This window comes from Conger conger, chromosome 4, assembly GCF_963514075.1.
Source record: "Conger conger chromosome 4, fConCon1.1, whole genome shotgun sequence".
NCBI classification, from domain to species: Eukaryota; Metazoa; Chordata; class Actinopteri; order Anguilliformes; family Congridae; genus Conger; species Conger conger.
The window spans coordinates 72,632,006-72,640,322 of record NC_083763.1 but is presented as its reverse complement, the minus strand read 5'-3'; the positions used below and the strand labels follow the sequence as shown (position 1 = coordinate 72,640,322).

General features: G+C 49.7%; 1 protein-coding gene across 1 annotated transcript in view; it reads left to right on the top strand.

The window, feature by feature from the left end:
• Positions 1-4,949: 4,949 nt before the first annotated feature.
• The window catches only part of LOC133125800 (cadherin-6-like), a 28,113-nt gene continuing 24,745 nt past the window's right edge, over positions 4,950-8,317 (top strand). Inside the window, exons 1-2 of the mRNA XM_061237422.1 lie at positions 4,950-5,088; positions 5,661-5,780. The gene's annotated coding sequence lies outside the window, so the exon portion shown is untranslated. The remainder of the gene's footprint in view (positions 5,089-5,660; positions 5,781-8,317) is intronic.

Here is an 8,317-nt window from a genome sequence, read left to right as displayed (position 1 = left end):
ATGTACAGAAACGGGGCTGGGGTGCGTGGACGCTGATGGATTTCTACCTGCGCTGCAGATAGCGCGTTCCTGCGCAGGCAAGAGGGAAAGAAGAGAGGGAGGGAGGGAGGGAGAGAGAGAGGGAGAGAGAGGGGAGGGTTGGAGGGAGTCCTCAACCCATACTTCTAGATAGGAGGAGGAAGGGGAGAGAGAGAGAGAGAGAGAGAGAGAGAGAGAGAGAGAGAGAGAGAGAGAAGAAGAGAGAGAGAGAGAGCGCTGGCACCTTATCTACCCAGCTGGCAGTGAAACAATTCAGGAACATTGCGGAACATTCTGGTTCAATTCCAATTTGTTTGTGAGATAGCGTTGAGTGAAAAACAGTCCCCAAAAGTATCTGATGTACCAGAAAGTTCTGCGAAAGACACAGGGGAATACACTCAGTGAGCACTTTATTAGGTATTTATTAGCCCTATTTTTTAGACTTATTGGTCTTTTCCTGCTATAGTCTATCCATTTAGAGGTTGGACTCTCTCTCATTAACAAAGTGTTTCTGCCAGCAGAACTGCTGCTCACAGGATGTTTTTAGTTTTTCTGACAATTCTCTGCAAACTCTAGAGACTGTCGTGTGTGAAAATATCAGAAGTTTCTGAGATACTCAAATCACCCTGTCTGGCACCAACAATCATTCTACAGTCGAAGTCACTTTTATCATATTTCTTCCCCATTCTGACATTTGGTCTGAAAAACTGCTGAACCTCTTGACCACATCTGCATGCTTTTATGCATTTAGTTGCACGATTGGTTGATTACGTATTTGCATTAACAAGCAGGTCTACCTAATGAAGTGGTCACTGAGTGTGTGTTCAACTGATCTCACATACACAGACACAGATTTACTCAAGAAAAACATCATGGCCGATAAGAATTTCAGGATAGGTTCAATGTAAGTATTGGAATGGCAACTTTCACAATTCCAGCAACTCAATTTCAGCTCAATTATCGTGAGTAAGAAAAGTTCAATAAGACATATGAGGCCATAGAAAAGAAATCTTGAAACTTAAATCTTGATATTTTAATTGCTTCTCTTTATTGGTTTGCTATTGAGTTTAATATCTTGTTAATCTCTTTAGAATCAGGGGTGTTCAAGCCTATTGGAAAAGGGCCGGTGTGGATTTGAGGTTTTTGTTTTAGCCCAGCACTATGTCACCTGCATCTCCTTATGAAGGTCTTTGTTGAAGACCTTGATTAGTTAATTAGTTCAATTAGATGTTGTAGTGCTAGGCTAAAACAAAACCTGCACCCACAATGGCCCTTTTCAGATAACACCTGCTTTTGATGATCTAATGGGGCAGCCTGTAGCCTTGTGACAAAGGTACATGGCTTGGTTTTTGGTTCAAGCCCCGGTATACCACAATACGATTCATACATCTGTTGGGCCCTTGAGCAAGGCCTTTATCCCTGCATTACTCCAGGGGGATATCATCTTGATTAGTCTAAACAACTCTAAGTGGCTTTGGATAAAGGCATCAGCTAAAGCTGAGTCAGAATCTGCTCAAAATGTGAGGCTAAGGCCTGGCACAGTCCAGGTTTGGACCCCATAGCTCACAACACAAAACGGTCTGACAATGTTGCTGCATTCAATTACATTACATTACATTACATTATTGGCATTTAGCAGACGCTCTTATCCAGAGCTACGTACAGTTGATTAGACTAAGCAGGAGACAATCCTCCCCTGGAGCAATGCAGGGTTAAGGGCCTTGCTCAAGGGCCCAACTGCTGTGCGGATCTTATTGCGGCTACACTGGGATTCAAACCACCAACCTTGCCTGTCCCAGTCATTTACCTTAACCACTACGCTACAGGACACCCAATTACATTATCTTACATTATATTTTACTGCATTTAGCAGAAGCTTTTATCCAAAGCGACGTATTAAACAGTGCATATCAAGGTCATACGACAAACAACCGAACACATCAGATAAGGTACAATTCATCTGCTTGTAAGGCCATGAGTATAAGTCCAGTACACAAGTCCGTAACTATACCAAGACATATAAAACTTCAGAACTTCAACTTCAAAAGTCCTATATTAAAGTATAAAATATAAGGGGCTAAAAATAGTCAGGTAAAAAACAAGTGACAGTAGATTAGGGAGTACAGCGTGAAGAGATGAATCATCTGCTGCGGAAAATGGGCAGCAGGTGAGCAGTTCTTTTGGGGATGGGGAGGTCGTTCCACCACCGGGGAGCTGGGGTGGAGAAGCTCTGCAGTCGGGACTAGCGAGAGTCGTTCACACAGCCGGCAGGATGAGCAAGCTGGCCTGTGGCAGCAGAGTGGAGTGGTGGAGCTGCTGTGTAGGGGGTGGAGCTGGTGTGTAGGGGATGGAGCTGCTGTGTAGGGGGTGGAGCTGGGGTGGAGCTGGTGTGTAGGTGGTGGAGCTGCTGTGTAGGGGATGGAGCTGGTGTGTAGCGGGTGGAGCTGGTGTGTAGGGGGTGGAGCTGGTGTGTAGGGGGTGGAGCTGGTGTGTAGGGGATGGAGCTGGTGTGTAGGGGGTGGAGCTGCTGTGTAGGGGATGGAGCTGCTGTGTAGGGGGTGGAGCTGCTGTGTAGGGGGTGGAGCTGGTGTGTAGGGGATGGAGCTGGTGTGTAGGGGGTGGAGCTGGTGTGTAGGGGGTGGAGCTGGTGTGTAGGGGGTGGAGCTGGTGTGTAGGGGGTGGAGCTGCTGTGTAGGGGGTGGAGCTGCTGTGTAGGTGGTGGAGCTGGTGTGTAGGTGGTGGAGCTGCTGTGTAGGGGGTGGAGCTGGTGTGTAGGGGGTGGAGCTGGTGTGTAGGGGGTGGAGCTGGTGTGTAGGTGGTGGAGCTGGTGTGTAGGGGGTGGAGCTGGTGTGTAGGGGGTGGAGCTGGTGTGTAGGTGGTGGAGCTGGTGTGTAGGGGGTGGAGCTGGTGTGTAGGGGGTGGAGCTGGTGTGTAGGGGGTGGAGCTGCTGTGTAGGGGGTGGAGCTGCTGTGTAGGGGGTGGAGCTGGTGTGTAGGGCTGAATTATGTCCTGTAGGTAGGGAGGGCTGGACTGTCCTATATGACCACTGGTCCACTGTTCTGCATCTCAGAGAGAACTATGTCCTGTAGGTAGGGAGGGGCCTTGTTGGCTGGATGGCGTAGGCTGGCTGACTTGCAAGTAGGGTGTTGCAGTACTCTAGTTGGGAGACATCATAGCCTGTATGTGGTCAGGTATGCTTGAATCCTCCTGATGTTATACAGAAGGAATCTAAAGGACCGTGACGTTGCTGCAACTTGCTCTTTGAAGTCCAGCTGGTCATCCAGGGACTGGCCCCCGCTCAGGTGACCTGGCCGGACCTATCCGCTAGATCCGCTAGAAACCAAGAGGGGGCAGTCCCAGAAATGCCCATCTCAGCCAGGGTAGAAATCAGGAGTTGGCGGTTGATCATGTCAAATGCTGCAGACAGGTCAAGGAGGATTAGGATGCAAGAGAGGGATGAGGGTCTTGCAGTGGCAAGTGGTAAGGGTTGAGCAGATTGTGCTGTTGGAGAAAATAAGGAAGTTGGTGAAGTACTGCTCATTCCAGAGCTTTGTACAGGACGGGAAGTAGCGATACTAGTTCCTAACATCAGAGTGGTCTACGGATGGTTACCACTGGCAAAGAAGCCATGAATAATAGAGGACAGATAAGGAAGGAGCTCTCTGGATATGGACTGCAGAACAGCTGATGGAATAGGGTCAGGCAGACAGGTGGTTGCACAATGGTTTGTGTTGAGATTGAAGTATATCTGTGGGTTCCAGCAATGTGATGGAGGTCAGTGCAACAGTGGGTGCTCTTTGGGGAGTAGGCGACCTCAACGGATAAGTGAAGGAGTTCCGGATACCAGCCACCTTTCCTTCAAAAGTGGGCCAGGAAATCATCTGCAGAGAGGAGAGAATGAGAAGGGGGGGGAGGGATGAGGAGGGAAGTAAGGGTGGTGAAGAGTATGGGGGTTGGACACTGGTTTTGAGACAAGGCGACAGATTGAGTTAAGAGTCTGGGAGAGGCATGAGTTAAAGGCGGAGGTAGCAACATCAGCGGGCAGTTTAGAGAAGGAGGCAGGAGGGGGGGAGTGTAGAGGGAGCTGAAGAGAGGAGTGAGAGAGTGCAGAGGTTCCTTCTGAATGTTACAGTGGGCGAGTTCTTAGAGGAGTGAGAGGGTTGGTAGAAGAGAGACAGGGATGCTGCCACGTAGTGGAAACGTCAAAACATTGACAGGAACATATTCCAGTAACATTCTGAGAACATTTTGTTAGTTGGCTCCCAGTACTCTCTGCTCATGTAGTCCCACGTGTCCTGAAGCGGATTTGATTGGAGCGCCTGTCCGTGATATCAGATTCGTAACCTCAATTCTCTCCTCTTCCTCCTCGTCCTCATCCTCTCCCTCCTCCCCATTAAGCTTCAGCTTCACTCTGCTGGCAGAATCTTCCAGAATCTTTCGCCAGATGCCGCCTTTTCTTTTTTCTCTCCCCTCAGTGCCCGGCCTCAAATCAGTTTCTGCACATCAGGTCGAACGGAACGGCTCAATACGCGCACCTGTAGGCGTATAGATTTTAAGGAACCCGAGACGGTTCAAGGGGAGAGACATATCGACAGTTGAGAAAATGAGGAGAGATCTTTTAAAATGGTGTGCCTCTCAGCAGAATCGGGAGCGTTAACAGACCATGTCCTTGTGTTTGAAGGCAATTCTTTCCAGAATTATGTGATCAGGAAGGTTAATGAACAGTACTTACATTAAAGCATGAAATGATTATCTAACTTTGAGCAAGGATCTCCAGATCAGTTTGAGATTTGGACACTTTAGCCCAGAGATCTTCATGCCAGCTCCTGGAGAGCTGCAGCGTCTGCTGTTGAGTCTGCTGTTACTCAGCACTTAATTGATCAATTAAAGCAGTCAATTACACAATTAACTCACCTCACCTGGTTTCTTGTGTCAGAATCCATTGTTGGTTAAGGTAACAACAAAAACCAGCAGACCCTGCAGTTCCAGGACCAGGAATGAAGATCACTGCTTTGGCCAATCACTGACCCAAAGAAAGCAGTTTAATGCTGGAACACAACACCAATTGATGTGAGACTGTGCTTGAGATTTGAGATGTTAAACGCAGAATATTGTGCATGTTTTGTAGATGCTTATTGTTAATCTACACTGAAACTAGCATTTGAAACTGCAGCTTTCAGCTCACTTGTTCCTGGTATAGATCAGGGGTCACCAACCCTGGTCCTGGAGAGCTACTGGGTCAGCTGGTTTTTGTTTTCACCTTAGAAACAGCACCCTGTTAAGACCCAGGTAACCAGGTGAGGTGAGTTAGCTGTGTAATCATCTGCTCTAATTGATTAATTAAGTGCAGAGTAACAGCAAAAAACCAGCAGACCCAGTAGCTCTCCAGGACCAGGGTTGGTGATATCTGGTATAGATAGATAGATAGATCATTACATTTATATAGCGCTTTTCTAGACACTCAAAAACGCTTTACAGTGATGAGGGTGAAACTTGCCTCAACCACCACCAATGTGTAGCACCCACCTGGGTGATGCACGGCTGAGATTTTGCTCCCTACAGTCGCTCAGGATAAGAGCATCTGACAAATGCCGATAATGCACGGTAATGTAATGAAGCCCTGCCCTGCCTCTCTTCCCCAGGCACCTTTGTGGTACAGGTGACCGCGATTGACGCGGACGACCCCACGTACGGAAACAGCGCCAGACTGATCTACAGCATCCTGCAGGGGCAGCCCTACTTCTCCGTGGACCCTGACACAGGTAAGCACCACCGCAAGACCACAATCCAGCGTGACCTCAATACCACAATCCAGTGCGACCGCAATACCACAATCCAGTGCGACCGCAATACCACAATCCAGCGCGACCGCAATACCACAATCCAGCGCGACCTCAATACCACAATCCAGCGTGACCTCAATACCACAATCCAGCGCGACCTCAATACCACAATCCAGCGTGACCTCAATACCACAATCCAGCGCGACCGCAATACCACAATCCAGCGTGACCGCAATACCATCAACATCATCATCAATGGCATTTGGCAGACGCTCTTATCCAGAGCGACGTGCAGCTGATTAGACTAAGCAGGAGACAATCCTCCCCTGCAACAATACAGGGTTAAGGGCCTGGCTCAAGGGCCCAACGGCTGTGCGGATCTTATTATGGCTACATGGGGGATTGAACCACAACCTTGCAGGTCCCAGTCATGTACCTTAGCCACTATGCTACAGGCCGCCAATACCACAATACCACAATCCAGCACCACCGCTAGACCACAATCCAGCACAACCGCTAGACCACAATCCAGCACAACCGCTAGACCACAATCCAGCACAACCGCTAGACCACAATCCAGCACAACCGCTAGACCACAATCCAGCACAACCGCTAGACCACAATCCAGCACAACCGCTAGACCACAATCCAGCACAACCGCTAGACCACAATCCAGCACAACCGCAAGACCACAATCCAGCGTGACTGCAAGACCACAATCCAGCACAACCGCAAGACCACAATCCAGCACCACCGCAATACCACAATCCAGTGCGACCACAAGACCACAATCCAGTGTGACCGCAAGACCACAATCCAGCACAACCGCAAGACCACAATCCAGCACCACCGCAATACCACAATCCAGTGCGACCGCAAGACCACAATCCACCAACGACCACAATCCAGCACAACCGCAATACCACAATCCAGTGCGACCGCAAGACCACAATCCAGTGTGACTGCAAGACCACAATCCAGCACGACCGCAAGACCACAATCCAGCACCACCGCAATACCACAATCCAGTGCGACCGCAAGACCACAATCCACCAAGACCACAATCCAGCACAACCGCAATACCACAATCCAGTGCGACCGCAAGACCACAATCCACCAAGACCACAATCCAGCACAACCGCAATACCACAATCCAGTGCGACCACAAGACCACAATCGAGCGCGCGGTCGCTTCTGCTGCAGAGCCATTATCCCACAAGCTGGGGATGGCAGTAACGCCCTCGGTTTCCGGGAGAAACTCACAAAATGAATCATTTTTTAATGTGCACTCCGGAGCGGCTCCCGCGCGTGTCGTTATTTAAATGTGGCGGCAAACGGAGACAACACAAATCAGCCGGTCGCAGATTAACCTCCAGTGCTCATAACCCGCACCGGCCTCCGAGACGGCAGCCCTGTCAGTCAACAAGCAGAGGGGGGGGGGGGGGGAGAGGGAGAGAGAGAGGGAGGGAGAGGGAGAGAGAGTGGAGGAAAGAAACAGAGAAAGAGATTAGAGGATAAGAGAAAGAGAGAGCAGCATAATTGCATGGGATAAAAAGGCCACTGCAAAACTACACAATCCTAACCCCAAAAAATCTGCTTCAGTTGAAAAGCCGTTTTCACCGAAAGCGTTTTGTCACTTTTTCGACGCGGCTTTCCAGAGCCTCGGGTGTTTCCTTTAATGGCAGACATTTTGAGTAGCGTGGCTGGGATCACAGCGTGATTGATGAGCCTGCATTGATAACGGCTGCCGTTTGATAGACAGCCAAGACGCTCGTCGCTAAAGGGAACATCTAGCAGAACAAAGTCGGGAACCCTGGAATCCCACGTAGGCAGTTTGAGTTTCTCCGTCTTTTCATATCGGGGTATTAAACTGCCATCCGAGGCGCGGTTCTGCGGGGACGGTTGCTACGCGGAGCTGAGATCTGAAACGGGAGCTTTTAATCCGTACAGTCGCCGCCGCTGACTTGTGCTGCCTCTCCTGTGATGAGGCCATCAAAACAGGAGATGAAACGCGTGTGAGTGTCTGCGAGCGTGAGGAAGCACCAGCGCTCCTGACGCGCTGTAACGCCAGCCCACGCTGGAGGAAACACCGCAGATAACGCTGCGTTTCACACGCGCGCACGCACACACACTGCACACTACAGACACGTATGCACACACACTGCAGACACGTATGCACACACACTGCACACTACAGACACGTATGCACACACACTGCAGACATGTATGCACACACACTGCACACTACAGACACATATGCACACACACTGCACACTACAGACACATATGCACACACACTGCACACTACAGACACGTATGCACACACACTGCAGATATGTATGCACACACACTGCACACTACAGACACGTATGCACACACACTGCACAATAAAGACACTTATGCACACACACTGCACACTGCAGACATGTATGCACACACACTGCACACTACAGACACGTATGCACACACACACTGCACACTACAGACACGTGTGCACACACACTGCACACTGCAGA